The 17,083-nt window shown below is 31.8% G+C and overlaps 1 protein-coding gene across 12 annotated transcripts in view; it reads left to right on the top strand.

The window, feature by feature from the left end:
• Positions 1-6,023: 6,023 nt before the first annotated feature.
• Positions 6,024-17,083, top strand: part of LOC126884845 (uncharacterized) — a 127,418-nt gene continuing 116,358 nt past the window's right edge. For 10 of the 12 annotated variants that reach the window (XR_007698162.1, XR_007698163.1, XM_050651129.1 and 7 more), the window contains exon 1: positions 6,024-6,211. The gene's annotated coding sequence lies outside the window, so the exon portion shown is untranslated. Of the gene's footprint in view, positions 6,212-13,442; positions 13,487-17,083 lie in introns of those variants that run through there. The other 2 variants (XM_050651135.1, XM_050651142.1) reach the window with 1 other exon arrangement.

Here is a 17,083-nt window from a genome sequence, read left to right on the forward strand (position 1 = left end):
TGTAATTCACTTATTTATATCGCACTAAGTTAACCGAACACCGACACCAACTGTAGCGTGATTAGTGTAATTACTTCTAATTACAATAAAACTAGCGGTTCGTAATTTATATACGACTTTATTTATATAAGTTACAGACGAATTTATCTTATACACTAAACTTATTCACAAAATATGCCCGTATTTATACCCAGTTGTTATTCTGGAACAATCGACTCCCATCTCGAGCTATCGGCTTGTTCCGCCTACGTGACGTACCTTCCAGAATTCTCCGGCGAGGCCTAGCACATCCGATTACGTCATTCTCGAGGTGTTTACTGTTATACGGCGATCGGCCCAGATTTCTCTTCCGCTACAATATAATGAATAAATATATGGTGTAAAATATCAAACTAAAAGCCTCGTTGTAAAATACAACGATTAAAAGATATTGAATTAAAAAAAACCAAAAAATACTGCAGAACTACCAAATTTTTGAGTCACCAGCCGCCACTGGGTAGTAAGTAACTAATACCAGTATTCGTGGTGTGCAAGTACTTGGAAGGCATACGAGAAACGATCGTGCGCGAATATCGGAGAAATATTGCAACTTTATTAAATAATTCATATTGTCAATTGAAATTGTCAAATTGACGTACATTTCATACCTACTGTCGTTGAAGAAGAAAAATTATATATTGCTCCCCAATATTGATATGATAAGCAATTATTATATAAAGGTAAAGATAAAGATAATAATAAAAATGTATACCATTTTTATTCAGTTGCAATGCGAAGCCAAAACTGTCTTAATTTTTACTTAGATCAGAGAGTGCAGCCAGTACTCTTATCGACGATTTCACCTCTTGTTAGAGGTTCATCAGAGACTGGATAGGCTGCTTTCTCTGGCCCAGGTAAAAATTTTCGACACATTAATCCCCCCATTGCAACCGACGAGAAGGTAGTAGGTCCGTAGCGGCATCTGCTAAATAAAAGACTAAGTTTTTCAACCTAATAAAAATATTTGTAAATTAAATATTTTTAAAAGATTCTTAATTGAAAAACTTATTGGCCCATTTTCCTGGTGACACCTCCAAGGCTTCTACAATATGCAAGGAAAATGGATGCTGCAGTGAAGACAAAAGGGAAGGAATTCTACACTATGCAATTCACAACCCCCGTCTGCAGCGTGGTAAAGTTCCAACGGAAAATGGACCTAGTTACTCTATAGGAGTAATACTAATATAAAAATAAAAATGTATACCATTTTTATTCAGTTGCAATGCGATGCCAAAACTGTCTTAATTTTTACTTAGATCAGAGAGTGCAGCCACATTTAAGGAGTACCGCATAAAAATGGTATACATTTTTATTTTTATATTAGTATTACTCCTATAGAGTAACTAGGTCCATTTTCCGTTGGAACTTTACCACGCTGCAGACGGGGGTTGTGAATTGCATAGTGTAGAACTCCTTCCCTTTTGTCTTCACTGCAGCATCCATTTGGCTTGCATATTGTAGAAGCCTTGGAGGTGTCACCAGGAAAATGGGCCAATAAGTTTTTCAATTAAAAATCTTTTAAAAACATTTAATTTACAAATATTTTTATTAGGTTGAAAAACTTAGTCTTTTGTAAAGATAAAGATAAAGAATAAAGATAAAGATATTAATTGTATTTTGCTTGCAGTACTGCATTTTATTAACAAATTTTATTTACTACATACAATTGTTTACGTTTTAATAACATAACCTGAATCTGATTTTTTCTTATTATTTTTTTGGACTATGGCCTTGACAATTATCCAGTAACCAGGACTAATATAATTGGCCAATATAATTAAAAGTGCGAATAAAGTTGCAGAGCGTAGAAACCAGGTGTCGCTTTGCCGAACTTGCACGGTCCCAATAACCAGAACTGCTTTACTAATGACTAAAATATAATAATGATTTTAGAGAATTACTTGAAGAGTACAATAGAAGTTTGTACCATAAACATACATAATTTTTTTAAATCCGATGTATATTTCTATTTTTAATTGCAGTTAAACAGCGAACTGTGAGCTTTTTGAACTGACCTTCTCTTTGGTTAAAGTTTATTCAGCTGGGGCTTAAACTGGGGGTACACACAACCACCCCCTAGTTATTTTAATCATCTACACGTTACATACATTTCAGAGAAAAACTTCTGACGAAAAACCCAATTACCACGACTCCAAAACACAACCTAGTTCTCGAGGCAGTCATCAGAAAAACCAATCTATTTTTTTCGGCTTCTCCTCAAAGGTGGAATTTACTGACACAAAGCGGCAAATGTTGTATAAAAAGATTAATTGAAACTAGATGGTCCTCCCGATTTGACGCTGTAAATGCATTACCTAAAAACTATGGATCCACAGCAGTTTATGAAGCCAATGCACTTCACAATAAAATGGATACCTTTGAGACAGCTCTATTGACACTGATTTGGGCAAGTATTTTGGAACGAGTGAATGCAACAAGCAAAACGTTAGAAACTGTAGAACGTGTCAATTGGGGTAGAATTAATGGCATCTCTTTTGAGCTTTGTTGAAGATGTAAGAAATAAGTTTAGCGAAATTGAACAAGAAGCGAAAACTTTATCTTTATCTTCTTTTTCGAAGGCGAGGATATCTTAAACATCTACTATATAGCGGACCTTCAAAGAATAAAGAAAAAAAAAAACATTTTTCGATGAAGCAGGTGAAAGTCAAACAATTTTAAAGGGGTAAGAGAGATTAAAAATTGAAGTTTTTAATGTTATATGCGACAATATTCCTCAACATCTTTTAAAGAGAATTAAATGCTACAAGGATGTTACATCAGTTTTAAATGTTTTTTTACTCTAGATAAAGAAGAAGTCAAGACGTCAATTAGTACTTTATGCGAGAAATATAAAAACGATGTTGATGAAACCAAAGAGAACTTGCATAATGAAATTGCCTTCCAATTTTGTAACGTTATGCCAAAATTTGAATAAACATACAATTTATGAAAAATTTGATGCCATCCAGGATGTAAAGGCAACTTTTCCCAATATTTCAAATTGACTGCAAATTTATTTGACGATACCAATTTGTAATGCGTCAGGCGAGAGGTCTTTTTCGACTTTAAAAATAATAAAAACATATTTAAGGTCAAATTTGGGTCAAGAAAACCTAGACGCATTATCACTAATGTATATAGGGTGAGGCAGATAACTGACCTATTAGAAATATCTCGAGAACTAAAGGAAACAGAATCATGAAAATTGGAATAAAGAGGTTTTGAAGGATGATCTATTAAATGAAAATATTTTCATCTCTTTGCAACTTCCGGTTATACCGGAAGTTGCTTATAACTTCGTTTTTTTAAATGGGACACCCTGTATATTTTTACATTTTTGGATTCTTTTCGATGTCTTCTTTCTTAAAATATGAGGTTTTGTAATATTATACAGGGCATTTTAAAAGATAATTACGTTTTTTTATTAATTTCGTAGCAACATTCCCACCCTGTAGAATTGTAGTAACTTGACATCTAAAACTCTACTTACGTTCAAATGATTTTTAATATACTCTACTATTGTTAAGAATCATTAGTATAGCTAAATTTTTAATTTTAGTATACAGGGTTGGTCGCAACTCGGAATGAGTATTTTCTGAGTTTTCTTAAATGGAACACCCTGTATTTTTGTATTGTAGTGAAATGATATTTTATAGTACTTTTTTTATTTCTTAAGCATTCCCTATACCTAACTGCTTTAATTTGTGAGTTATTGGTGATTCAAGCTAAACATTAATTGCAACAAAAAATACGTTTTTTATTTCTTAAGCATTCCCTATACCTAACTGCTTTAATTTGTGAGTTATTGGTGATTCAAGCTAAACATTAATTGTAACAAAAAATACGTAAAATTTTATTAGGTTGGCCGTGAAAATACTCAATCCCAAATAATTTTTCAGAAATAAATACATATTAATCCAGACTGGTCCTTAAAATTACCAATAATGGTTTAGCTATCAAGATACCTACGTAGTTAAGATTGTTGGTGCGATTAACAATTAAGCACAAATTAAAGCAGTTAGGTATAGGGAATGCTTAAGAAATAAAAAAGTACCATAAAAATATCATTTCATTACAATACTAAAATACAGGGTGTTCTGTTTAAGAAAACTCAGAAAATACTCATTCCGAGTTTCGACCAACCCTGTATACTAAAATTAAAAATTTAGCTATACTATTGTTTGTTTGTTAACCAAGAGGAGTGATTCAAATTTACCGCGCCGTAATGCTTGTTTCTAATTGGTCCAACCGCAGGCAAGTTTACTTCACTGTTATTAAATTTTGACACTAATGACATTTATGAAATTTTGGTACTTCTGTCATTTTATAGGTTAATTGAGTATATCGGCGATTTTTTGTGTTTTTCTTCATTATCCCTTTAATTTTTAGATTTTTAGTCTACTTTTATATAAAAAGCAGTTGTTTTTAGAACTCTTTAGCGATATGTTAGTATAATACAATATGTATGGATTATCATCGAAAGCTGATATGATCAACAAAAAAGAAGATGAATTTGGTGACTTTTCTAGTAACCTTCTTGGGCGTGAATCTGTCTTTTTAGTTTACTCCTCTTGGTTAAAAAATCAACTATAATGATTCTTAACAATAGTAGAGTATATTAAAAATCATTTGAACGTAAGTAGAGTTTTAGATGTCAAACTACTACAATTATACAGGGCGTTAATTTTGCTACGAAATTAATAAAAAAAACGTAATTATCTTTTAAAACACCCCGTATAATATTACAAAACCTCATATTTTAACAAAGAAAACATCGAAGAGAATCCAAAAATGTAAAAATATACAGGGTGTCCCATTAAAAAAAACGAAGTTATAAGCAACTTCCGGTATAACCGGAAGTTGCAAAGATATGAAAATATTTTCATTTAATAGATCATCCTTCAAAACCCCTTTATTCCAATTTTCATGATTCTGCTGCCTTTAGTTCTCGAGATATTTCTAATAGGCCTTTTATTTGCCTCACCCTGTATATATAGAATGAAGAACTGGAGAAATAAAACTGAATTGTGATAATATTATATGGCAGTTTGCGAATGCCAAGTCAAGAAAAAAGTGATCTAATTTTTGTCTTTATGTATTTTTTAGAATATGTTTTTTTGTTTGTCATGTGTTGTTTTGTGGAACTATCTGTTTTTTATTATGTTTTTAAATGTATTTTTTGGATTATTTTTTATGTTTCCTATTCTTCTTGCTTGTTAAAAAAAATTATTTTATGGATTTTACAATAAACCTTTATAGTTAGTGCATGTGTTTTCTTGTTAAAAAACTGACAACGAATAGCAATGAAGGGGCCCCTAAACCTCCAGCGCCCAGGGCCCGAAATAAGGTTAAACCGGCACTGTGCATCATCACGATTTTAATTATGTGCCCTAATAATCATTTTCTATAAGATACCTACACTCTAGTGTCCATAACATTTACTTGTTGTAACTTGTTTTACAGATTGTAAATAATAAATTGGAATGTTTAATAAAAAATGTGCTCTGGTATACGTTTGTTAAGGATTCTACAAGTTTGACCGATGTAAGTTTTTGGTCAGTCTCCACAGGTACGTTATTCGTAATTAAGGGTAGTAAGTAACTACTGCCATCATAACCAGAACTGGTTTACTAATTGACTAAATCTAATAATGATTTTAGAGCACTATTGAAGAGTACAATATAAGTTTGTACTTTATATCATATACGACCATTGTATATTTATATTTTTAAATGCAGTTAAACGGAGAACTTTGAGCTTTTTGAACTGGCCTTCTCTTTGGTTAAAGTTTGTAAAGCTGGGGTTTAAACTGGGGGTACACACAACCACCCCCTAGTTATTTTAATGATCTACACGTTACATACATTTCCCGAGAAAAACTTCTGACGAAAAACCCAATTACCACGATTCCAAAACACGTTCCCAGTGCGCCGACAAAGCCCTTTTCGAAAAGCGGATAGCGCCGCGACGGAGCGCATACGTCGTGACCCCAAACCTCTTCGGGGACGGTCATCGTCACTGAATCCACGGCACGCAACCCCAATTTTGCCGATATACGGTCTTTTTGGCACACGGATTCATCCAACTCTCGACTCGCCTTTATTGTGTGACGTCGTGGGTTTCGTGATATTAATATTCAGTTTTGGTGTAGTTATTTATTTGATAAGCGGAGGTAAGTGTGTGGCATGTGCGACATTTAAAAGGGAAATTACCATCCCGCGAATTGAGATGAAATGGTATCGATCGGGAGGTTAGAGAAGACATAGGGCTTTTGTTTACTTTTTACCCTACGCATTTTATTATTTGTGACATGTTTTATTTACAATAATTACTTTATTCTTTATAGCCATTTAAATAACCACCCTTTCTTCTCGATCATCACCAAAATAGATAACAAGGTAAAACCGTTATTATTTAAAAAATATCCGAGAAATCGGCAATATTAATACATTCTACAATAAATAAATAGAAAAAGACAGGAAAAATGATTATTATGTGTATATGAGTTAATGGAGAATTTAGGAACAGACGGATTATAAAATTAGGTCATTGACATAAAGATCTTTCTTAGTGCGTTTGCCGGACGTACAAATATAAATAAAAATATTTTATTTGGCGTTAAAATGATTTTTTTGTAAAGTTTTCATCGTAAAAATCTTGTATTTAGATAGTTCAATTTTATGTTATTATTTGTTTTATTAATATTGTTTAATATTAATTCGTTTCTTTCTAAACAGTAATTCTCTTTTAAGTAGTCTAAGATATGATATAAGGTCGATTTGCACCGATCTGTTTAATGGATAAAAATTATGGGATATGTAATTTAGCATGTTAACAATTACAAAAAATAAGGGTTGCCCGATCTAATCTTGTTCTAACTATAAATAATTAATAATTAAAAATGACATTTTTTTTATAAATTTTAAAAAGAACTTTTCGACCCGGGCAGATATTATTTCAGATTGTCTAGGTCATTCTAAACAAAAAAGGTATTTTACAATTTTTCTCTGAAGTTGACCGTTTTCTAGTTATAACCAATTTAAAACCCAAAAAAGGACGAAAGATGACGATTTTCAAGGCTCAAAAACTAAGTATAAAATATCATTTTTGAAATTACAAAGTACCTAGATTCAAGTTCAAACCTTAATCTATCAGTTCTTGGCAAGTCTTTTGGACTTATTTCATTCTGAAACATTGTTTTTTAGTTGTTAATGCCCGTCTCTCCATAAGAAACCTTCCTCATTAACAATTAAAAAAATATGTTTTAGAATAAAACATGGCTAAAATTCTTATCATGACCTGACAGAATAAGGTTTGAACTTGAATATATGTACTCGATGATTACAAAAATCATATTTTTACTTGTGTTTTTGAGCCTTGAAAATTGTCATCTTTCGTTCTTTTTTCAGTTTTAAATTATTTTATAACTCGAAAATGATCAGTTTTAGAGAAAAATTACAAAAGACCTTTTTTGTTTAGAATGATCCAAAAAATCTGAAATAATATCTGCCCGGGTAGATTTTTTTTAAATTCATTAAAAAAAATGTAATTTTTTAATTATTAATTAAATATAGTTAGAACAAGATTAGATCGGGCAACCCTTGTTTTTTGTAATAATTGTTAACATGCTAAATTACATGTCAAATAATTTTTATCCATTAAACAGATCGGTGCAAATCGACCTTATATCGTATCCTCTACTAATGCGTTTTCTTTAAGCAAAAGAACCTTTTTCTTAACTTGTTTTTTCTTTAGTTTTATTTTTCGTATTTTGTGTATTACTTTTAGTTTTCTGTACATTGCCCGTGATCCAACTTGGCAACGGCGGATCCAGCAACCTTGCAAGGAGGGGGCAATGAAATAAAAATATTCTCTTCACTCGTGTACGCAGGATTATTTTTCGGTATGGGCTGTTACTTTATTTTTCTTCATGTATCATGTCCTTTTAGAACGTTGGTTACTATCATAGCTATCTTAATTTTATTCACTGCCACCCTAAATCAACCACGAAGTGCTTTTTCGTCCTGGACTGCGTTTGCCTTCTATTTTAACTTGCATAATATTTTGTAGCACCCTATATTTGAAACTTCTGATTACATGTCCAAAATACTCCATTTTTCTCTTTTTGATGCCTTCTATAATCTCAGTAGTCTTGCTGAGACGTTCTAGTATTGTGGAGTTTCGAATCTTCTTCACCCAAGATACTTTTAAAATTCTTCTATAGAACCACATTTCTAAAGCCTCTAGGCGATTTAGGTAAGTAGATTGATTTTATTCACAGTCCAAGACTCGATACCATACAGTAAGACCGAGAACACGTACTTTGGAGAAGGAATTCTGTTTTATGTTTCATTCCGTTATTCAGTTGTCAACAGGACACATAACTCACTATTTATTTTCAATCGTAATTATCTCTTTCTTAAAAAAAGGCGACACCAGGCGAGGTCTCAAGGAGGGGGCAATTGACCCCATTGACCCTCCCTTGGATCCGCGCCTGCAACTTGGTGATCTAGTCCTCCAAACGCTGCCTCAGTCCCTCTTGCACAAAATATTATTTCTCAACTTTTTCTTCTTCTGTTCTTCTTTTGGCGGTGTTTATATTCACTCCAAAGAAATAATGTGAAAAAGCCCCCTGTTGCAGATTTTGACCCTGCCAGGTATCTGACAATTTTTTTGAGTTTTATGAACCTTGATAACCCAGACCTCTAAGTTTATTGCAATGGGTTCGATGGACTTTTTGAATTATTAAGAATTCAAGACCAAGAATGCATCAATTTAAGAACTTTCGTCTACCATTAAAAAGTAAAACATTTTAAGGTAATTATTTAAGGGGGTAGGCGCAAAATCTTGGTCTAATGCTAGTATTTAAATGCATTCATTTTGTTCGAATCCTGAGAAAACTAATAGTCTAACAGCTAGTTAACCCTCCGACTAAGCGGTCGTCCTGTAAGGCTAGAAATTTTTCTAGTGATAATTCATAGCATACCAAGGCTAAAAACCATGACCTGCACGTCAGCAACTCAGCGGTGCACGTGTATCTACCAGGTAGGGATGGCGGTTTTTGACAAAACACCGGTTTTCGGTTATACCGGTTTTTTTTGCTTACGGTTTAACCTGGCGGTTATAACCGGCCAAAAAAACAGGTTTTTGGAAAAACCGGTTTTCGGTTATTTTAATCCAGTTGGTTACAAAGTTACATTTACAATACACTTTAGTTTGCGATACTCCATTCGACTCGATATCAATATGATCAAAATTAGTACTATCGAAAGAACACGTAGTAGTAGAACACGAAGTACTTTTAACACGTTTGTATATTTGTACAATAGATATATTTTAACTAATTTAATACTTCCTGTACGAGTGTATCGTTTTGAAAACGTAGCGAAATACTTGTGGTAGGGGAGCGCAAGCGGGGATTTTTGCAGTTACTCGAGCGCGTCAGATTATCATATGGGGAGAAACCTGGTGCCCTTCAGATGTACCTCCACCATATATTGGCTCTTAACACAGGGGAGTTCGTTAAGGGGAGCCCGAAAAAAAAATCTATCCTTAAAAATACTCGAAATTGTCAGATTAAGATAAGGTAAGTTAAGTACATGCAAAACAGTGTATGTTTAAAAAAATCTGACGATTTGAGCGGGACGTAAGGAAATGGGCGAGTTAAAAAGTTTCACAAAAAAAAAAGCGAATAAATCGCGAAATGAACGTTACATCGAAAAACTAAAAAATACGTGTTCAATATTTTTCAAAAATATATCGAATGATACCAAACATGACACCCCACGGAGAGGGGTGGGGGGTAAATTTAAAATTTTAAATACAAATCCCGCGATATTTCGCAAAATAAACATTAGATCGAAAAACTGCAAAATACACTTAATCAATATTTTTGAAAATCTATCGAATGGTACCAAACACGACCCCCCACGGAAGTGGGGTGGGTGGTTAATTTAAAATCTTAAATAGGAGCCCCAAATTTTTATTCCAGATTTGGATTCTTTACGTAAAAATAAGCAACTTTTATTCGAAACATTTTTTCGAACTATGGAGAGATGGCGCTATAATCGGAAAAAACGATTGTTGGAAATGGAAAATTAAATTAAAAAATGGCAAGCGCCCACTAAAATGGAAAACTTTGCTTAACTTTTTTTGATTTTAGGACCTACTCTTCACAACCCAATAGGTCCCCAAAGCGCTCGAGTGACTGCACATTTAGCATACTTTCCTCCCCTACCATTGGATTTTCGTATTCGTAATCAGTAATTCGATATTCATAGTCAGAGCATTATTTTTGGTAATCAGAAAAACTCATTCATCCACTTTCAATGCCAAGAGTTAAGTGTGAAAAATAGATGATGTTTGCATCTAATTCAACCAAACACTTCTTATGTAAATATTATGATTACAAATACCTTTTCAAGGAAATATTATAATAAAACTTAATAATTGTTTCTGGGAGATGTGAGATTGCACTTTCAGTTTGCTTCTGTATTTTATAAAATAAAATAAAATTTGAATTATGGTTTTGTTTGGAATAACTACTTGAGAATAATAATTATGATTGGGATCCGAAATAATACCTAACCTAATCCTAATCACCGTAAAAACCTAATAACCGGTTTTTACTTTAAAAGGAAAAAACCGGTTATAACCGGGACAAAAAAACAACCGGTAAAACCGGTTATTGTGAAGTAAAAAAACTGGTTTTAGGTTTAAACCGGTAGGTTTTTCCCATCCCTACTACCAGGTGAATGGAAAAGTGCAAATTTAGAGGGTAAAATAAACTTTCTCCTGTAAGGTTTAAATTTAAGTATGTGTTTGAGTAAGTCATTTAGAAGAAATGTGTATAATGACAGGCGATTCTGAAGAGCGTAAGACCTTGCCAGGCGAGGGGAAAGATTAGGGGTTTTTCCTAAAATTATTTTTTTTGCATCGAACAAATTTTTATTAAGTTTTTTGAATCATTCCAAACAGAAAAGGTCTTTAGTGATTTTTCTCTTAAGTTAATAGTTTTTGTTATATAAGCGATTGAAAATTTTGAAAATTGCGAAATCGACCATTTTTAACCCTAAATCGGACATTTATCTAAAAATTTCAAAGTTGACAAGGTAGGTAGATATTCTTCAAACATTGATTGATCAAATTCCAAAGAGTTTTTTGCAATACAATATCGGAAACCCCTTTGTTTTTTAATTGCTAATCAAGCGGGCGCGACACTGTAGTATATGTGAGGACGTTTGAGTTGGCATAAATTCATTATCTTGAGATTGGGCAAATTTCAAGAGCAATCCTCAAACAGGTCGATTTTTATTTTTAAATTAGGACTTTTTGGCATATATATAATACTAGTGACGTCATCCATCTGAGCGTGATGACTTAATCGATGATTTTTTTAAATGAGAAAGGGGGTGTGTGATAGCTCATTTGAAAGGCTATTTAATTCTCTATTCACTACTATAAACATTAACATAATTATTTATACAGGGTGTACAAAAAATTTTTTTTTATTAAATTAACATTGATTAAATTTGACAAATAGAAGAAAATTTTTTTTGTACACCCTGTATAAATAATTATGTTAATGTTTATATTACTGAATAGAGAATTAAATAACCTTTCAAATGAGCTATCACACAACCCCTACTCTTATTTAAAAAAATCATTGATTACGTCATCACGCCCAGATGGATGACGTCACTAGTATTATATATATACCAAAAAGTCCCAATTCAAAAATAAAAATCGACTTGTCTGAGGATTTCTCTAGAAATTTGCTCATTCTCGAGATAATGAATTATGCAAACTCAAACTCACTTATACTACAGTGCCGCGCCCGCTTGATAAGCAATTAAAAAAACAAAGGGGTTTTCGATATTTTATTGCAAAACACTCTTCGGACTTTAATGAATCAATGTTTAAAGAATATCTGCGTACCTTGGCAACATTGAAATTTTTAGATAAATGTCCGATTTTGGGTTAAAAATGGTCGATTTGGCAATTTTCAAAATTTTCAATCTCTTATATAACAAAAACTATTAACTTAAGAGAAAAATCACTAAAGATCTTTTGTGTTTGGAATGATTCAAAAAACTTAAAAAAAATTGTTGGATGCAAAAAGAATAATTTTAGGAAATATCCCTAATCTTTCCCCTCGCCTGGCAAGGTCTTATGCTCTTCAGAATCGCCTGTCATTGTACACATTTCTTCTAAATGACTTACTAAAACACATACTTAAATTTAAACCTTACAGGAGAAAGTTTATTTTACCCCCTAATTTTGCACTTTTCGAGTCACCTGGTAGATACACGTGCACCGCTGAGGCCTGCCAGGTCATGGTTTTTAGCCTTGGTGTGCTATGAATTATCACTAGACAAATTTCTAGCCTTACAGGACGACCGTTAGTCGAAGGGTTCACTAGCTCTTAGACTATAAGTATTTTTGAAATATTTAAACGCATAATGAAAGATTACATTATTACCGAGGGCCGAAAGTCCCTGCAAACTTCTATAATGTTTATTTTAATAAGTTTCAGGGGTGAAAAAAGAGAAAATTTAATGTGATTTTTAGTTTCAAATATCTCATTCAAAATAAACTTTTTGGTTATTCCAACGGACTTTCGGCCCTCGGTAATAACGTAATCTTTCATTCTGCGTTTAAATTTTTCAAAAATATTGATCAGTTTTCTCAGGATTCGAAAAAAAATGAATGCATTTAAATATAATTGATCTAAAATATTGCGCCTACCCCCGTAATAAACCACGTTTACAGCTGTTTACAGCTTTTAAAATGGAGATTTTTAATGCTGATTTACTAATTGTTGCTTAGAAAACTGTAAAAACGTAAGAATTATTCATTTTAACTAAATGACAATATTGTTAGAATGAGCCTATAACCTTGATATTGCGTGCAAAGTTGGGGCTTATAGTGTTAAAAATATAGATACAATTTCAGAGTGATCCATCAATTAGTTTAAAAGTTATTCAACTTGTTTATTTAAAAAAACTTTTTTTTTTTTGTAATAACATAAGTCTAAAAAAAGTGAACTTGCAATGATTTTACGAGTAGCATAATCCGGAGAGCACACTACACTATCAAAAGAATTTAAAAAGTTAGAAAAAACCGTTTACAACATTGCAAAACCTGATTGCAAAAACATTGCATGTCATACGGTTCTTCTTTATTCAAAGAGACTACACGGAATAGTCTCTTTATTCAAATCGGTGATATAGAAATATGAAGTATAAATTTCAAACTCGAGCTATTAAATATCTATTTCTTGTTGATGGATTTCGACGCTTCTTTTTATACTTTTTATGTACTTACCCCTTGTGTAAATTACAAACATGGCGTTTATTAATAAAATTAATATTAAATTAACCTAACGTCGTAGGTTTCATGACATTAATATTCAGTTTTGGTGTAGTTATTTATTTGATAAGCGGAGGTAAGTGTGTGTGTGGCATGTGCGACATTTAAAAGAGAAATTATCATCCCGCGAATTGAGATGAAATGGTATCGATCGGGAGGTTAGAGAGGACATAGGGCTTTTGTTTAATTTTTACCCTACGCATTTTATTATTTGTGATATGTTTTATTTACAATAATTACTTTATTCTTTATAGCCATTTAAATAACCACCCTTCCTTCTCGACGATCACCACAACAGATTAATAACAAGATAAAACCGTTATTATTTAAACAAAAATATGACAAATCTGCATTATTAATATATTCTGCGAAAATAAATTGAAGAAAGACAGTAAAAATGATAATTTTATATATAGGAGTTAATGGAGAATTTTGGAACAGACGGATTATAAAATTAGGTCATTGACATAAAGATCTTTCTAGTAGATACGCTTACCAGACGTACAAATACAAATAACAATATTTTATTTAGCTTTAAAATGATTTTTTATTTACAGGCCTGGATCCGGTGTACAAAAAAAGTTGATTAATAGCAAGCTGAAAATTTGTTAATAGCTAAACGGTTTCTAGTCGGACAAACTTTGATGTATGGGAACACTGGAACAAGGGAAGTTTTAATTGTGAACAGGTTAAAAATTTGAAACGTCAGACTACGAAAACGTTCCATGTATTTTGTCGGACAGAACTTCCAATTTATTTGTTACCATTTCATTAAACTCTCATGCAAAAATCAGACCGGTATTTATCACCAACTGGGCATTTTAATAAGTCCAACACGAAGAAAATGTCAAGTTAAAGTAATTATATTGGTGATAAATAGCAGTCTTATTTTTGCATGAGAGCTTAGGTAATCAAACGGTAACAAATCAATTGGAAGTTCTGTCCGACAAAATACATGGGGCGTTTTCGTAATCTTTCCAAAATTATAAACTGTTCCACGATTAAAACTTCCCCTGTTCCAGTGTTCCCGTACATCAAAGTTTGTCCGACTAGACACCGTAAAGCTATTAAAAAAATTTCAGCTTGCTATTAATCAACTTTTTTTGGTACGCGGGATCCAGGCCTAATAGTTTTCATTGTAAAAATGGCGTTTGTATTTAAATAGTTTAATTTAAGTTATTATTCGTTTTTATTAATACTCTTTAATATTGATTTGTCTCTTTCTAAACAGTAATCCTCTTTGATTTATTCGTTTTCTTTAAGCAAAAGCATTTTTTTTCTTGTTTTTCTTTACTTCTATTTTTCGTATTTTGTGCTATTTTTAATTTTCTTAACATTGCTCGGGATTCAACTTGGTGATCTAGCTCTCCAAATGCTGTGTCAATACTCTCTTGGACAGTATATAATAATATAAATAAAATAAATTTCTACTTGAGTCTACTTGCAATAGCCTCTTTGAAAAAGGGTAGAGACCCAGAAACACTGTGTCAGAGGAAGGCAAGAGACTCGAATTGAATCAAAAAGAAAACGATTATTTTCTTTTTCTATATAATAATATGTATTTCTCTACTTATCTTTTTCTTTTGTTCTTTTTCTTTTAGGCTGTGTTTGAAACAGCAAACAAAACAGCAGTGAAACCAAATTTTTTGAGTAGTATGGACATCTATATTAATAACCTATATGTTTCCTGCAGCCGATTTTGATGATATACATAGTTATAAACAAAAAACGGTAAATTTTTCGGTTTTTTCGTCTATTACCAAAAAGTTAAGCATTTTAAACAAATTTGAGAGTGAGAAACTCATAAATCGTATAAAAAACTTCAATATGGCTTTCTCTGAATATGTCCATCCTTATTGGTTGTTTAGAAAATTGCAAAATAAATCATAAATTTTTAGTTTTTATAAATATTCATAACTTATGTAAAAATTAACTTAGAACCTTCTTATCACACGTAATGCTGAGACTTCTGGTGCTTAAATCACACCCTAAATTTGAAAGCAATTGGTAGAATACTTTAAAAGTTATTTAATTTTAATTTTTGCAAATTTCATTCTTTCACGGTTTTTGCTCTAAATTTTAAAGAACCGCTTGGATTGACATGAAATTTGGCATAAGCATACCTTACATGTCAAAGAAAAAAAGTGATATTGTGCCGATGTGTGCTTTTGCCCTGGGGGTGACTTTCACCCTCATCCTCTTGGTGGTGAAAAAATATAAGTCCAAAATAAGTCCGGAAATGGATAAACTGACTAATTTTAAGTAACTTTTGTTCTATAGAGCTTTTTTGCCAAGTCAACACTTTTCGAGTTATTTGCGAGTGAATATGTTCATTTTTCAACAAAATCACTACATTTTAGACGGTTTTCCGCAAACAACTCAGAAAATAAGTATTTTGTCGAAAAAAATCTTCTTAGCAAAAATATATCCTGTTAAAAAGTAAAAAAAAAATGGTGTACAGTTTAGATCTCTTGACCTCGTAAAACCAGAGTTATATTATAGCCAATGAAAAATAGATTCATATTCACCAAATTTCAAATATTTAGAATATTTCGAAGTGAAATATCCAAAAAACTAATCACTTTTTTGGGAAAACCCATTTTAACTTTTTTAAAGATTTTAAAAAAAGCTTTATTTCTGTTTTTATGAAAAGTTTGTAGCATTAAATTTAAAGAAGTTACGCTCAAAATAAAATTGGTCAATTTTTGTTGTGGCAAAAAAAAATCGGGAAGACCACCCCCTAATTAGCAACTTAAATGAAATTAATCGTGACCGCTCCACAAATTATTTTACTTATGTTGTGTTTATATGATATGTAAGTTTCATCGATTCAAAGTGCTTATTTTTGAAAAAATATGGTTTTAAAGTAAAATTTTTAAAAATTTTAATTTTGAAAAATATGCTTTTTTTCAAAATAACTTAAAAATTGTTAGAGATACCAAAAATCTCGAAAAACAAAAAAAGTCAGCATTGCTTTTCTGAATATCATGTATTTTTTTGTTTTTGTGTTAGACAAAAATTGATTAAGATTTGGTGTTTCTAAATTTGCATACATTCGTAATCAGTGACACGTTCAACCCCTTTTAACTACAGCCCTTTCAAAAATAAGGACTTTGAACCGATAAAACTTATTGATCATATAAACAATACATACACGAGTCAAGAAACTTGTGAAGTCGTAACGATTAAGTTCATTTGAGATACTAATTAGGGGGTGATTTTCCCAATTTTTTTACCAAAAAAAAAGGGACTAACTTTATTTTGAGCGTAACTTGTTTACTTTTGATGCTAGAAATTTTTTTTATAAAACAAAAATGAAGCTTTTTTTTAAACACTTTAAATAAGTTGTAATGAGTTTTCCCCGAAATGTGCTTCATTTTTTGTTATTTCACGTTAAAGTATTCCATTTGGAATTTGACGAATATGGACCTATTTTTAATTAGCTATAACTCTTGCTTCTACTAGGTATAGAGACGTGTTATATACACCATTTTTTAAAAAAAAATTACAGGCTATATTTTGGCTAAGAATGTTTTTTCGACAAAATATTAACTATTTGAGTTATTTGCAAAAAACCGTCTAAACGCGTGGGTATTTTGTTGAAAAAATGAACACATTCACTGGCAAATAACTCGAAAAGTACTGACTTAGTGAAAAAACTCTATGGAACAAA

The sequence above is a fragment of the Diabrotica virgifera genome, chromosome 1 (genome assembly GCF_917563875.1).
Source record: "Diabrotica virgifera virgifera chromosome 1, PGI_DIABVI_V3a".
Classification (NCBI taxonomy): domain Eukaryota; kingdom Metazoa; phylum Arthropoda; class Insecta; order Coleoptera; family Chrysomelidae; genus Diabrotica; species Diabrotica virgifera.